General features: G+C 38.6%; 1 long non-coding RNA gene across 1 annotated transcript in view; it reads left to right on the top strand.

Moving 5' to 3' along the window:
- The window catches only part of LOC127528476 (uncharacterized), a 54,458-nt gene extending 39,130 nt beyond the window's left edge, over nt 1–15,328 (top strand). The window contains exon 3 of the long non-coding RNA XR_007935363.1: nt 15,234–15,328. This is a non-coding gene — a long non-coding RNA (uncharacterized LOC127528476). The remainder of the gene's footprint in view (nt 1–15,233) is intronic.
- Nucleotides 15,329–16,622: the final 1,294 nt, after the last annotated feature.

Raw genomic sequence — 16,622 nt, 5'->3', positions numbered from 1 at the left:
TCATAAATGAAAGTAATGTAGGCATTACATGACATTTAGCAGAAAGCAAGTGATATTATAGCATTATTTGAGGGTTTTAAATATTTACAATTACATATTGTCACACACCTGCGCATGGGGGACTCCAATGGTGCTATTTCTCAGTTGGACCAGGAGTTGATGCTGTCATCTGATCCTTTCTCCTTTTGTCTCTCTGTAGACCAGCTGAAGAACTTGCCTCCTAATGACATCACCAAATAGCCCACCCAGTGATGATGTCACTTCCGGCTCTCACTGTTGACTTCCTATCCATTCCACTACCCACCAACACTAGGCCTCATTTCGTGTTCCGGCTGCCCTGATCCATCCTGTTCCTGTTTCAGCCATATTTAAGAAGTCAGACTGTTAGTTAGTTCTGTTTTGAACTCCGTCCTATAAAGACAAGTTTGCTTCTGCTTTTGATACTTTTGTAATAGACGAGGTGGCCATTCCCAAACCTTTTTGTGCTTTCTGCCTTGTTGAATATACAGTGGGGTGATGGCACCATGTCACAATGGATGACACTCAGGGTTTAAACTATCATGCCCAGTCATTGTCTGTGTGTATTTTGCATTTCTCCAGGTAATATGATTTTCCTCTCCTTGTCTCAAAGATGATCATCTTAGATTAACTGGCAGTTCCAAATTGGGCAAGCGATAGTGTGGATGTGTCCACAAGTGAGCCCTTTATTTTATGTTATGTCATTCTATGAAGATGAAGCACAAGTTGCCCATTGCACTTCACTATTATGATGGTACTACTTCAAAAAAGCTGCCATAAGAGTTCTGGTAACTTTAAATTATGGACAAATATGGCTGTAGTGTTTGTGCTTTCTACTGCACAATGGCATGTTAGCCAAGTAGTTTAATGGCAAGCTAGATCCCATTGTGCCAGAGCAGGTGCATGTAGTTTGTAGTTTAATATTACTGCTAAGTACCATTTGATGAACTCTCCTATGCATGTGCACAAAAATGATCAGCTTTATTTGGCTAAACTTGCTTTCTCACTGAGCTAAAGTGAATCAGTTTGGTTCAATTTAGCAATTGTCCAAAGAATTAACTTTCCACAGCTGTGTGTTCCTTGATATAACACATGAATGCCAAAATTTAAGCTTGATGGAAAGGTTTGTATAAAGTTAAGTTGCTTTTTTATGACAACATTCAATTTAATTCAAGTTATTTTTGTATAATGCAGAGTGAAGCACAATTTTTTACAACTATAATGCATTTATGGGAAAATACTAATTCATACCATTGTTTCATACACAAGTATACAATAAAACAAAAGCAAACTCAATGATTAACTCTGCATTTAATACTTTCCACTACAATGTAAAAATTTAATTTGAATAGGTCATATTTTGTAAACCATGACTTAGATATTTGAACTGTTGTATGACAATTAAAATAAAATGCTCTTATTCAAGTTAATGTTAAATCTAGAAATTACATACCATTTCTCAAGTAGATTTACTAGATATGGCAGTCATTAAACATAGATCTGTAATGTGCAGCACTATGTCATCAACATAAAACTTGTGTTTTAAGTCCTTCCTTTACAATGTCCCAAATATCTGTTTATTTGTGGAGGCAAATAGTCAAGGGTTCAAATGAAATAGAAAATAGCTGTGGTGATAAAGGGCAGAACTCTCTAGTTCCACACTCAAAAGCAGAAAAGTCAGAATTATATTATTTATTCAAACAGGGGCTTCTAGGCCAGCGAATAATAGTTTAATTTATGAAATATGCTTTAGGGCTGTCAAATTGGCCAAAAAATAAGGTTTCAATATTCTACAACTAAATGCAAGAACAATGTAAATATGTGAGAAATTTGATGATTAAGCAATAATCACATGGAATGTTTTTATTAACGAATGCTTTAGCAACAAGCTTTAAGCATGTGAATGACATACAAATGTGCGGCAAAGGACATTCCTGAGCATATGGCATATATGTAGATTATTTTGGACATAATATGGAAAATATTTTTTTCATCATATATTACTACCAACCTGAAAATTCATAAGTGCAGAAAAATTCAAGCATCTCTTTCTAGACATTTAACTATTTCTAATATATTTTTTTTGAAAATCGGGACCTGACTTTTGAATAATAAATAAAAATAACTAAATAATAAACTGAAAACTAAATTAAAGTCAGCATGGGTTTATCAGAGGAAGATCCTACCAAACCAATCTTATAGATTTTTTTGAGCAGGCAACTGCAATAGTTGACAAAAGCAGAGCATATGACCTAATTTTTTAGATTTTCAAAAAGCCTTTGATATAGACTCATAGCAAAAATTAATTCTAAAGCTAGAAGCTGCAGCTAACCAACAAACCTGCATGTCAAGTTAGTTAATCTGCAGGAGAAAAAGAGGACATATAACACTGAGGTCATCATGTGCGGAAGGCAAATCAAATTTTAGGTTATATCATTAAAGACGTTGAATATACTGTAAATAAAGGGATGCTATGCTCAGGTTATATAATGTACTATCAGACCACATCTGCAGTACTGTGTGCAGTTCTGGTCACCACACTACGAGGAAGACATAGCAGGATTTGAAGCTATACAGAGGAGAGCGACCAAGTACATCTCAAGACTGACAGACTCAAAGAATTAAACCTGTTCAGTCTCGAGCAAAGGAGACTACATGGGGACCTAATCCAGGGTTTCAAAATTCTCAAAGGCAAAGATAAAGTTGATCCAGCAGAATTCTTTCAACTTAAAGGTGAATTGTGCACTTGGGGACACCAGGTGAAATTAAGGGGAAGTGCATTTAGGACTGAAGCCAGGTAAACATCTTTACCCAAAGTATTATGGGTATCTGTAACAAACTAGTGAGACAAGCAGTTGAAGCAGAAACTTTAACAACCTTTAAAAAGAATCAGGATGATTCTGATATTGGGACAGCTTAGCATATAGCTAAACAAACAAGCCTGTTGGATTGAATGGTCACCTCTCATTTATCAAATTGCTTATGTTCTTTTAAATGTAACAATTGCTATGAAGAATCCATTTATGTTCTAAGATACCTAGTTCAGGTATTTAGCCAAAATAATAATAAAACAAGAACTTTTAAATGAGTAAAACCTGTGTCTGATAGACAAAAGCATTAATTAGTGTTCAGCAATGTCCATTCATTTGACTTTATTGTTGGTAAAATTACAGTAACATTAATGAGAAGGCCAAAGAGTTTACTTTTATTCATTTTCATTTAGTACTAACTTTTCCAATGGAAAGAAAATACTTCTGAATTCTTGTGTTTTCACAGGGAACACTGGGCTGCTCAATTCAACCGTATATTAATGGAAATTAGCATGAAACGCTTACAGCTAATAAATAAAATTAGGATTGCCAAATACTTTGTATAGATAATGCCCTTTTGAGCTCAGTAAATCCTCTCTGATTTAAGAGAATTTTGGCCAAAATCCAAGGGAGGTTTCTGTTCTTGGAAGCTTTTCGGCTTTGGGAAACACTGCTAATCCAACAGGGATGGGATTTTTAATGAATTTGAAATACATGTATTTCTGTATTTCTTTATATCTTATTGTGTAAAGGAATTCTACTTGCGATAGTGAAGGTTATTTTTAATTTATTATAAACATAAAAGAATGTCAACATCGGAGAGGATATACGACCAAATAAGACTTAAAATGGCACAGGCACTCTGTGGTTTATTACTAGTGTTAGATGGGGTGCTTCATTAATCAGCTGTTTTGACTACAAAGGACTACGACTTTCACACAGAAAAATAATTCAGTAACAAAGCTTTTGGAAAGAATGTCATGGCAATAGAGCCTGGATGGGGACACGGGCTGGAAAAAACACAGACCTTGTTCCCACATGTTAGCACCTCCGGTTGACATGGATAATTTATTTTTTGCACTTGAAATAAAGTTGTAGCGATGAAATATAAATCTTCTACAACTGCAAACCTTAGACACCAGAATAAACATAAATCTTATTCCTGTGAATTATTAGCTTAAGTACATCATGATAATGACTTTATGCTGTCTTTCTTGTGACATCGGATTGTAAAATCTGTATATAAGATGTTTACAAATGAAAGGAAACCATTATTCAACTTAGCTTTTAACTGGTGCTGTAGCCAACTGTTATGGCTCTTTGTGTAATTCGAAAGGGTGACTTTATCAGCCAGAAAACTGTCCCTGAAAATCTCCACTAAAACTTTGGCAGCAGGTACTTTCTTTTAAGAGAAACACAGTGAGTTGCCTTTTGAGAAAACACTGAAGGCAATAAACATGAAAATATAAATTATATAAATTAAATGAACATAAAATCTATACATGTATGTCCCATCCATGCCCCTGGATATGATGAGGACACACAAACCCAAAGGTGGTAATTAACTGCATTAGATCTTGTTATATTGGCTATAGCCTTTTACATGATTATTAATATCATAATCTGTTGACCATAAAATATACAGTGATCCCTCGCTATATCGCGCTTCGCCTTTCGCGGCTTCACTCTATCGCGGATTTTATATGTAAGCATATTTAAATATATATCGCGGATTTTTTGCTGGTTCGCGGATTTCTGAGGACAATGGGTCTTTTAATTTCATTTACATGCTTCCTCAGTTGGTTTGCCCAGTTAATTTCATACAAGGGACGCTATTGGCAGATGGCTGAGAAGCTACCCAACTTACTTTCTCTCTCTCGCGCTGACTTTCTCTGATCCTGACGTAGGGGGTGTGAGCAGGGGGGCTGTTCGCACACCTAGACGAAATGACGCTCGTCTAAAAATGCTGAAAGATTATCTTCACGTTGCTACCTTCTGTGTGCAGCTGCTTAGTGAAGCGACATGCTGCACGGTGCTTCGCATACTTAAAAGCTCAAAGGGCACGTATTGATTTTTGACTTTGTTTTTCTCTGTCTCTCTCTCTCTCCCTGCTCCTGACGGAGGGGGTGTGAGCTGCCGCCTTCAACAGCTTTGTGCCGCGGTGCTTCGCATACTTAAAAGCCAAACAGCCCTATTGATTTGTTTGCTTTACTCTCTGTTTCCTTTAAAGAGGAAGATATGTTTGCATTCTTTTAATTGTGAGACAGAACTGTCATCTCTGTCTTGTCATGGAGCACAGTTTAAACTTTTGAAAAAGAGACAAATGTTTGTTTGCAGTGTTTGAATAACGTTCCTGTCTCTCTACAACCTCCTGTGTTTCTGCGCAAATCTGTGACCCAAGCATGACAATATAAAAATAACCATATAAACATATGGTTTCTACTTCGCGGATTTTCTTATTTTGCGGGTGGCTCTGGAACGCAACCCCCGCGATGGTGGAGGGATTACTGTATCTTAAAAAATTAATTCCACAAGACACTTTCCAGTATCTCAGTACAAACTGCTGCTGGTACAAAATTTAAATTTCTCTGGACGTTCTACACTTTTAATTTTCTCGAACCTAGCTAACAATTATCTCAACTGAAAAAATCGATCAAGATAACGTTACTTCGTTTTGGAGAATGGTTTATGATTATTCTCTGTAATTTTGCCATCAAAAAACTTGCACAATGTGGATCAGAAGAAAAACAAAATTATGAGTGTTGAACTAATGGATTTCTACCAAGTTGACAGTCATTAATGGTAACAGGCATACATTTGGTTGTTTGTGTTCCTGGCATTGTTTTGTTTGAATTGTTTGTTTGGAATCTTGCTGTAGTAGTTTTAACTACAACTCAATATCTGGGCAGCATGGTGGCACAGTTGTAGTCCTGCTGCCTTGCAGTTAGGAGACCTGGATTCGCTTCCCAGGTCCTCCCTGCGTGGACTTTGCATTTTCTCCTCGTGTCTGTGTGGGTCTCCTCCTGGTGCTCCAGTTTCCTCCCACAGTCCAAAGACATGCAGGTTAGGTGCATTGGCGATCCTAAATTGTCCCTAGTGTGTGCTTGGTGTGTGGGTGTGTGTGTGTGGCATCCTGCCCAGGTTTGTTCCTGCCTTGTTCCCTGTGTTGGCTGGGATTGGCTCCAGCAGACCCCCGTGACCCTGTGTTAGGATATAGCGGGTTGGAAAATGACTGACTGACTCAATATCTGCAAACTAATGGAGAAAATCTTAATTGTATGGCTTGGGAAGACCCAGAAATTAGCAGAACATTAGAAGAGGAGAAAACCATTGATTAATGAAGAGAGAACACGGAGTGTAGAGATTATTGATCCACTTTACATACATACTCCAGAGTATTTGGAGAATGGTGAAATATTCTCATACAAGATTTAAACTCACACTAAAAGATCATATTGTCCTAAAAAGTAACATAGTCCATATATGTCAATATGTGTGTATACTTAACATTTGAAGCAAGGTAGTTATTTCACAGAGGTTTCGAGGTAAGGGAGATGGAAGTTTTGAGATAAGGTTGTAATACTCACTCATCATGGCACTGGAGAATGGCAATATGTTGTAGATTTTCACTGCAGTCTGCACCTATGACAATATTAGTCCTTGGTCGTGCCTAGATTCTTTCCATTTTCGTTCACAAGAGTGTTTACCAAAAGTGGCTAATGTAACAATGTTTTTATAAAATGTATGTGTTTGGAACGCTATGAGCATAAAATAGATGACTTGATGTGGATTATGCAACAAGATTAACAAAATTTTTTCATTAACTTTTTGATATTGTTTGCTGTTATCCAGGTTTTGATCACCATAGACAAATATTATACATTCATATTATATGCTAGCTGTCCCCCGCGGCTCCACCAACGTAGTAGTGAAACAGAACAAACTTTAAAAATTAATAAACAAAATAAAGTTTAAGCAAATTATAGAAAAAAAAGATCTAATCCGTTAAGTAGTTCTCTCATGAAAAGCGGACAGACATGCAGACCGACATACAGACGTTGAATTTTATATATAGAGAGATACACTCACGGCCACTTACACCAGTTGAAGTGCTTCTTAACACAAATATCTAATCAGCCAGTCAAAAGCTAGCAACTCAATGCATTTAGGCATGTAGACATTGTCAAGACGACCTGCCGAAATTCATACCAAGCACCAGAATGGGGAATAAAGGTGATTTAAGTGACTTTGAATGTGGCATGGTTGTTGGTCTGAGTATTTCAAAAACTGTTGATTTACTGGGATTTTCACACACAACAACCTCTAGGGTTTACAGAGAATGGTCAGAAAAAATGAAGATATCCAGCGAGGAGCAGTTCTCTGGGAAAAAATGTCTTGTTGATACCAGAGGTCAGAGGAGAATGGCCAGACTGGTTTGAGCTAATAGAAAGGCAACAGTACCTCAAGTAACCACTCACTACAACCGAAGTATGCAGAAGAGCATCTCTGTATGCACAACATGTCAAACTTTGAAGCTGACCACTCCTGCCAACTAAGAATAGGCAACTGGACCTACAATTTGTGCAGGCTCACCAAAACTGGACAATAGAATATTGGAAAAATGTTGCTTGGTCTAATGAGTCTCAATTTCTGCTGCAACATTTGGATGGCAGGGTCAGAATTTTGTGTCAACAACATGAAAGCATGGATTCATGCTGCCTTCTGTCAACAGTTGAGGCGGCTGGTAGTGATGTAATGTTGTGGGGGATATTTTCTTGGCACACTTTGGGCCCCTTAGTACCAATTCAGCATTGTTTAAATGTCACAGCCTACTTGAGTACAGTAATCCCTCACTGTATCGCGCTTCGCCTTTCGCGGCTTCACTCTAACGCGGATTTTATATGTAAGCATATTTAAATATATATCGCGGATTTTTTGCTGGTTCGCGGATTTCTGCGGACAATGGGTCTTTTAATTTCTTGTTCATGCTTCTTCAGTTGGTTTGCCCAGTTGATTTCATACAAGGGACGCTATTGGCAGATAGCTGAGAAGCTACCCAACTTACTTTTCTCTCTCTCTCTTGCGCTGACTTTCTCTGATCCTGACGTAGGGGGATTGAGCAGGGGGGCTGTTCGCACACCTAGACGATACGGATGCTCGTCTAAAAATGCTGAAAGATTATCTTCACGTTGCTACCTTCTGTGCAGCTGCTTCCTGAAGCGACATGCTGCACGGTGCTTCGCATACTTAAAAGCATGAAGGATTGTTTGTTTTTCTCTGTCTCTCTCTCTCTCTCTCTGCTCCTGACGGAGGGGGTGTGAGCTGCCGCCTTCAACAGCGTTGTGCCGCGGTGCTTCGCATACTTAAAAGCCAAACAGCCCTATTGATTTGTTTGCTTTTCTCTATCTCTCTGACATGTTCTGCTCCTGACGTGCACTCCTTTGAAGAGGAAGATATGTTTGCATTCTTTTAATCGTGAGACGGAACTGTCATCTCTGTCTTGTCATGGAGCACAGTTTAATCTTTTGAAAAAGAGACAAATGTTTGTTTGCAGTGTTTGAATAACGTTCCTGTCTCTCTACAACCTCCTGTGTTTCTGCGCAAATCTGTGACCCAAGCATGACAATATAAAAATAACCATATAAACATATGTGTAATTTACCATTGCGTGTGTTTAGACAGATAGATAGATAGATACTTTATTAATCCCAAGGGGAAATTCACATACTCCAGCAGCACCTTACTGATACAAAAAACAATATTAAATTAAAGATTGATAATAATGCAGGTAAAAAACAGACAATAACTTTATATAATGTTACTACAAAATCCTGAAACACAATATGAATGAATTAATTTAAACCAGAAAATCTCCTCATGAAACTGTTCAAGACAGCTGACTAAAAATTCTGATCGTACGACATCCCAATCATAAGATGCAATCAGGCTTCGCAACCCTTCTCATTCATCCTTTCTGTGTTTCGATAAAGCAAAACATGCCTTCCATGTTTCCAACACATGTTTGTAAAATTTTTTATTGCATATTCCTGGTCCCATTTCTCTATATATAAGGATATGTATGTTTTCTATTCATTTGTGTGAGTTCTCACATAAATATGAAAGTAAATTAAAAACAGAAACAACCACATGGCATGAACGGTTTACTGTGATTTTGTCTTTCAAAAAAAAAAAAACATGCCCCAGGGCAATGAAAGTTTATTGCAGAAGATGACAAGCACTGAGGTAGCACACATAGCTAATCTTCTTTTAAAAGAGCAGAATTACATAATGTTGGTGGATTTTATTGTTTCGAAAATGACACGTATAAGCTACTGTATTTTGTGTGTGTAATTGCAAGATGTGGCTCAATACTCGACAGCTAACTTGGCTTGAAAAACTGATGTATTTGTTAAGTTTTTATGTTTTTATTTTTGGTTGGAGCCCCATGCCCCACATAGTTCATTGTAAAATGCCAGAACTGTCTATAAATTAAAAAATATATATATAGAAACACAATTTTATAACATAATTTCTATGGCAAATGGATATATACCATATGTGTGAAGAAATAACTTTAACTTCAAAAATACCATACTTATTCATTAAGTCCATGTTTAAGTTCTGATGTATGTTTGTCCTGATGGATGTTTTTCAAGAGAGACAGTAAATGCAGTGTCACTTTCTGGAGATTTAGGGACTGGCTAAACCAGCAACAGAGGACACGACAAAGTTGGTTAGCACAGGCTTTAAGAACTCAAGGACTGACATCATCTGGCTCTGTAGCTCTTCCTGTGTGTAGCTTCCACATTTGTCTCTTCACTTGGTTTTTAGTTATGAACAGCTAATACTGATGGTCAGAGGTGGTCTCATCAATGGCAGTTCTAGTTGATGTGGTAGGAGCTGTTGTAGTAGGAATGGTGTGGATGGAATGGTCATGCAGGAATGTGTAAGTGGGAGGGAACATCTATTTGAAATTGGTTCAGCGTGTTAGCTTTGTCCACATCTCCTTCTAGCACCTGTGTTTGGGGTTGCTTGAGTCCAGTAGTTATGCACAGTCCATTCCAAACATTTTTCATGATACTCTGAGTTAGTTTGTTGTCTAATTTTTGCTTTTGTAAGCTTCCTTTCCTTCAGTTAGCATTTTCTTCATCACTTTCTGTGTATACGTCAGAGGTTATTTGTCACCAGGTTTGCAGTAAATGCTCTCTTCTTTCTCATTCAAGAGACTTTTTAGCTCCTTTGAAGGTACCACAATGTTGACACAAAATTCTATATTCTGTAAAGCATGGACTGAGCCCCTCAATATCATCCCCATGTGACTCATATATCATTTCCCAGTCTATCATTTGGAAACAATCATTCAGAGCCATTTCTGCCTTCAGGCTCGTCTTTTTCACTATACTGGTGTTAACAAGTTGCTGTCTAATAACAGGCTTGACTAGCTGGAAATAAGATCAACCAGGTTATGGTCAGATCCACCCAATGGCGCCAAAAGTTTACACTTAAAGGCATCTATAACGGCTGAATAGAGAAAGTCCAGCTTGTTATTTAATCAAGTGGAACAAGACACAAACTGTTGAAAGTTTGTCGTTGTCCCTTCCAAAGTCATTACAGCGCTGACCCAATGTATTTGTGCTCATTTAATGCTCTTTTAGTAGCTTACTATCCTTAACAGGATTGCTAGCTTTAAGCCACACAAAAACAAAAAAAGCGTTTGACTTTGCTGAGTTGCTGCTTTTACAGGCACCCCTGCCATTCGTAATGTATGCCAGCTCATACTTATTGGTGACTCAACCCTGGCTGCTGTAACTTGTCCAGTGCCGTTGCAATATTATAACAGCAGGGTTACAATGAGTCATCATTAAAATGAATTATTTCCATTGCTGAGTCCCCATTTGCAAAGTGGGGCGATATAAATATTAATTAGGATGATGTAACTTATTCATCCATCCATTATCCAACCTGCTATATCCTAACTACAGAGGCACGGAGGTCTGCTGGAGCCAATATCAACATTTTAGGATTTCTTTAATTGGCACGGCCATATTATTGTTGGTACCTGTGAAGAGAGAGGTCCATGGCAATGCACAATTTTAAAGAAATACAGAGCACTAGGCCTTTGGGGGAGTGTGGGTGTGTGTGGTAGCAAGACAACGTGGCCAATCCCAGCCAGCCCACCGCAGGACACACACACACACACCAAGCACACACTATGGACAATTTAGGATCGCCAATTCACCTAACCTGCATGTCTTTGGGCTGTGAGCCAACCGGAGCACCCGGAGGAAACCCACGCAGACATGCAAAGAACATGACACTCAGATGGATTTCATCTTATTCAAGCAGACAGAAACAGTGTGGGAAAAAGACAGAAGGGGGCTGGCCTTCTATGTGAATGAAGAATGGTGTAAAAGTTAGATATTGAAATTCTGGCTGTCAGAATTCATCTATCTTATTTGCTTATGGAGCACAGTTCACTTCCCGGGTCCTCCCTGCGTGGAGTTTGCATGTTCTCCCCGTGTCTGCGTGGGTTTCCTCCGGGTGCTCCGGTTTCCTCCCACAGTCCAAAGACATGCAGGTTAGGTGCATTGGCGATTCTAAATTAGCCCTAGTGTGTGCTTGGGGTGTGGATGTGTGTGTGTGTGTGTGTGTGTGACCTGCGGTGGGTTGGCGCCCTGCCCAGGATTTGTTCCTGCCTTGCATCCTGTGTTGGCTGGGATTGGCTCCAGCAGACCCCCGTGACCATGTGTTAGGATATAGCGGGTTGGATAATGACTGATTGACTGACTGCCCTATCCTGGCAAGCAGCACTCCTGAAAGACATGTTGGTAACTAACATCCCTATACTCCTCCTCTGTTGATGCCAGTGTTTATTCTAGACACACTACTTTGGACTCGCTCATGTTTTGTGCCATGCTGGTGTTGCCATTACACCTGGCAACTTCTTGTTTGTCAGGCATCCAGCTAGGAACTCCAATATGGTTGTTTAGCATAACTAAATTATTATTATTATTATTATATTTAAATATTTAATCATTATCCTGCTAAAACACAGCATTCTGAAACAACAACATTTATGAGATAACTGCAATTGAAAAACAGTATATCTGTAAAAATATATTGCAGTCATAATAAGTATTCTCACAACATACAACACAATAAGAATGTAAGAAAGGAGTTCTTTTATATTACTAAAGGTTTATGTGAAGTCCGTGGTAAAAAAAGATATTATGAATTTATTAATCCATCCATCCATTATCCAGCCCGCTATATATTCTAACTACAAGGTCACGGGGTTCTGCTGGAGCCAATCCCAGCCAACACAGGACACAAGGCAGGAACCAACCCCGGGCAGGGCGCCAGCCCACCTCAGTGAATTGATTAATTTTTAATGAAGATGTTTGTGTCAAAAAATCAGACTTATACTGTATATATTCTATGAGAAATATTATTATAGGTGTGTTTTTTATAATAAAATTATCTGAGGTAATGTAAAACCATTCTTTTGCTTTTGCATTATTTTAAAATGTCATAATGAACCATCTTCTTTTGCAAAGGAATCATCTTTACCATCACACTAATAGTAATCCTTGACAATGGAAATTCCAGGGGAATTGAATATGTCTTTGTTTACAAACATTAATTGTTTACTGCTTGGCTTTATATTCTGTTAATAATTTAAACAAAAGACATCGGTATTACTATCTTGAGAGGTTAGTTTTAAGTAACAGTTTTAAATATATGTACGGCATGATGAGCACCTTAGACCATTACATGAGTTCCATTGCCTTACTTTACAAAGATCGTCATGTTCCCATCTGACCTCAAAGAAATGCAAAAACAAACAAAGCCTAGGAAGGTGGTCTGCAAAAGGAAAGACACCATTGAAATGTGCCGCATCCTTTTTCCTCTCTTGTTGCAATCTACCCTACATAAAGACGCCTGGAATGTAAATCCCCAATGCACAGAAGTGCGTGCCCTGAAATCCCACTGGTAGAAGTCTTCAGATTCTGAGGAACAATCCAAACAGATGTGCTGGTCCTAATGTGTTTTGCATTACAATGTGCAAAAATAGAAATTGTCTGCCAGATAGCATACAAAGTGGATCCTGCAATAAATACATTATAGGGACGTGTGAAAATCTTACCGTACTTAATGAAAGAAAATCCTGCTTGTTGATCTTGGTGGTATAGCCATGTCAAATGAGGATAAGTTAGTACACGTTCACTAAACATTTGACATGGAAACTAAACACTGAACTTTTTCCCTTAAAGTTTTTATAGTTAATTTTTGGTTCATAACTGTGCCTTAAGATGTTCCAATGTCGAGGCAAATTATGTTATATATCATTTTCATATAATTGTCTTCTAATTTAACTTTCTAGTCATCAGGTACTTCTATCTGAACTGGAGTATGATTAGTAAAGATTTTGTTCTTTTTGTCAGTACTAGTGTTAAAATGCCATTGATCTCAGAGATTTTATTAGTCTTCAAAACATCAACAGACGTAAGCACATCTAACATTGTATTCTAAACTCTGTAAACTCAGAGCTCAACCTTACGCAATTTCTTTATTACTTCGTGATAACTTAGGTGAAGTATTTACTTTCTTCACTTTTGTTTCGGTGTGGAGTTTGCATGTTCTCCTTGTGTGGGTTTCCTCTGGATGTTCTGGTTTCCTCCCACTATCTGAAGACATCCAGGTTAGGTGAATTGGTGACACTAAACTGACCCCAGTGTGTGTTTGTTCACCCTGAACTCGACTGGCATCCAGTTCTTGGTTAGTTCCTGCTTTGTACCCTGTGCTAGCTGGGATGGGCTCCAACCTCCCTACGACCCTGGTCTGAATCAAGCGGGTTTGACAATGACATTTCATTTTGTTACTCATTTTTGTTGATTTTTCCTTTTGTGTCTCTAAGATCTCATAAAATCTTTTTTACTGGAAAAGTCCTGTTTTGTCTTATTTTCAATGGCAGTTTCTCTTTTAACGTTTTGGATATTTTCTTTACGCTTTGTTACAGTTTCTTGTATTCCTCTGGCTCTGAATTTCGCTGTTTTCAAAAGTTTCTTTTTGAAATTTTAGTGTTGTTTAAATATAATCTTTATTCATCCACTTGAGCCATTTTTAAATCTTTTCATTGTTTCTGATGTGACACCATCAATTAGTCATATTTTTACAGTTTTTATGTCCCCATTTACAGTTTTCTAGTTGTTTTCCCATACTCAAATGCAAACAGTAAGTCTTTGGTTTCGTGTGTATTTACGGTTTTTACCAACACTTTAAATATTTAACTATTTATGGCACTGTTGTTGTTCAAAGGATCAGTAACTTCAGTTTTTTCTTTACTCTGTCTTTAGCATTAAAAAGATGAGATGTAGGAAGGTATTATCCCTTATTGAGGTATGAGACAAGTGCCATGGAGAGATGAGGGTTTTCCAGATGTGCGTAACAAATTTATGTTTATTGTCACATATATCAGTTGCAGAGTGATATTTCCTTGCATATGTGATCAACACAGAACACATCAACCAATCTCTGCTACAATAATCAGCAAGCTTTGTTGTCAAAATTAAGGAAATCTGAACAATCATGACCTGTCCAGACAGAGTAAAAGAGTGGCTGGTGGTCTGGTCAATAAAAGGTCAATTCGTATTTTTTATGTTCAAAATTACACCACAGCATGTGATTGTTGTTTGTAAAGACAATGTAAAGATGTGCTGCTGTAGAAACATTTAGATGCAGAAATGTTCTCAGGTTTAACATAAAGCAGAGCTTATCTTTTTACGTTGTGACAGATAGGGGGCGCTATCGCTCCCTTGAACCCTCAGATCAGACTTCAGACACCAGATAAAAGTCCAATAGTTGACTTTATTATAATAATAATGTGCACCAAGCACCCTCCACTCCACAATACTCATAAATCACTACAATACAATTCTCAATAAACAATCGTCAAATCCCAGACGCGTTGACACCCTTCCTCCCGACTCAGTTCATCCGTCTGGGATTTCCCAGAGTCCTTTATAGTCCTTGACCCGGAAGTGCTTCTGAACCCTCTGTCCATGTGACTTCCTAGCACTTTCAGGTCAGATCAAAACTCTTCTTTTTCATCCCGGAAGTGTCATTTCTTCTGTCCATGTGACTGGGACGTACTTCCGGGGTGTAGAGAAAATATTCCTTAATCCTCCCTGCATCGTCCTCTGGCGGCCCCCATGGTATCCAGCAGGGCTGTGAATAAACACTCCATTGTCCATGATTCCCTGCTGGCATTCGGGGCACTTCCACGCTACAGGGAGGGCTCCATCTGGTGGCCTGGAGGTATTGGCGGGGATGAATGGCCGGCCATATCCCACAACGTGTAGGGATTGGCGTAGTGTCCTAATTACGTTTCTCTTCCTCCCACAGCAGACCATATGATTGACAACTATAACACGTCTGATGTCACTTCCGGTGTCAATCCACCTGGATCCGCCTCTTCCTGCCAGAAGGAATTAAGACCAGATGATCTTCCATCTTGAAACAGTTCACATTGGAACTCACAACTGGAGTATTTGAATTATAACCCTACATTTATCCACAATGAATGTAAAGATTTAATCAAATTTCCAATCATACAGTTGAGGTTTCATTCTCAAATGGGAAAGCCAAAGCCACCAAAACATCTTGGCCACACTAAGATGTATTTATTATGTGTAAATATTTATTTATTAAATTCTATTTATATCAATATTAATAACAATAAAGGAATGAACTAATTGATTGATAAAAAAAATAATAAAAAACAGTGAACTGAATTATGACTAAATCCAAAAATTAAAAAATGCTAATAAGCAAACACTCACTCAAACAAAGAGAGGAACAAATTGGAGCCAACATACACAGTTACAAATGCATGTAATGCTAGAGCAAAAAGCACAGACACAGATGTCTGCAAACAGGAATCTAAGGCCCAAACAACTGCAGCTTCTGAGGGCATTAATCTAATTGGAAGCCCCATCTCATCACACAAGTGACAAGGGTAAGGATCAGGAGGAAAACATTACACAAAACTTTAAGGAAACCAATGTGAGGGAATAAGCAAAAAACTCCAGACATAAAGAAAAACATAAAGTAGGACGAGGAACTATTTTACACTTATTCCAGACAAACCAAAAAAAATGTGTTGCATTATTACACAAAAATGTTGCGTTATTTCAGAAAGATATTGCCTGCTGCGGTTGGTAACATCGTGCCTACACATGCTTTGTTTATCTAGTGACAGCACATGAAAAAGTGGTTAAGGCCACACGTACCATGCGATCAAGTGAGAAGAACTGAACAGATGTTATAGGTTGTAACAGTAGGGGGCGCTAGTGCTCCCTTGAACCCGCAGGTACCACGCCAAACACCAGGTAAAAGTCCAAGACTCTTTATTTAATAATTACGTGCACAAAGCACCCTCCACTCCACACTACTCATCTATATATATAAAATCCCTATGTGCGTCCAGGTGTCCGTGTGTGGGTGTCTTCTGGTGAAGTGCGCATGCGCGGGGCACGGTGTAATGCGCGATATTACTGTCAGAGAAAGTTAGAGGCATTTTACGGAAATACAAACCAGTATTACTGCGAGAGGAAATTAAAGGTGGCGGCACGGTGGCTCAGTGGGTAGCGCTGCTGCCTCGCAGTTGGGAGACCTGGGAACCTGGGTTTGCTTCCCGGGTCCTCCCTGCGTGGAGTTTGCATGTTCTCCCCGTGTCTGCGTGGGTTTCCTCCGGGTGCTCCGGTTTCCTCCCACAGTCCAAAGATATGCAGG

Source organism: Erpetoichthys calabaricus, chromosome 6 (assembly GCF_900747795.2).
Source record: "Erpetoichthys calabaricus chromosome 6, fErpCal1.3, whole genome shotgun sequence".
In the NCBI taxonomy this organism is placed as follows: Eukaryota; Metazoa; Chordata; class Cladistia; order Polypteriformes; family Polypteridae; genus Erpetoichthys; species Erpetoichthys calabaricus.
This window is presented reverse-complemented; position numbering and strand designations above follow the sequence as displayed.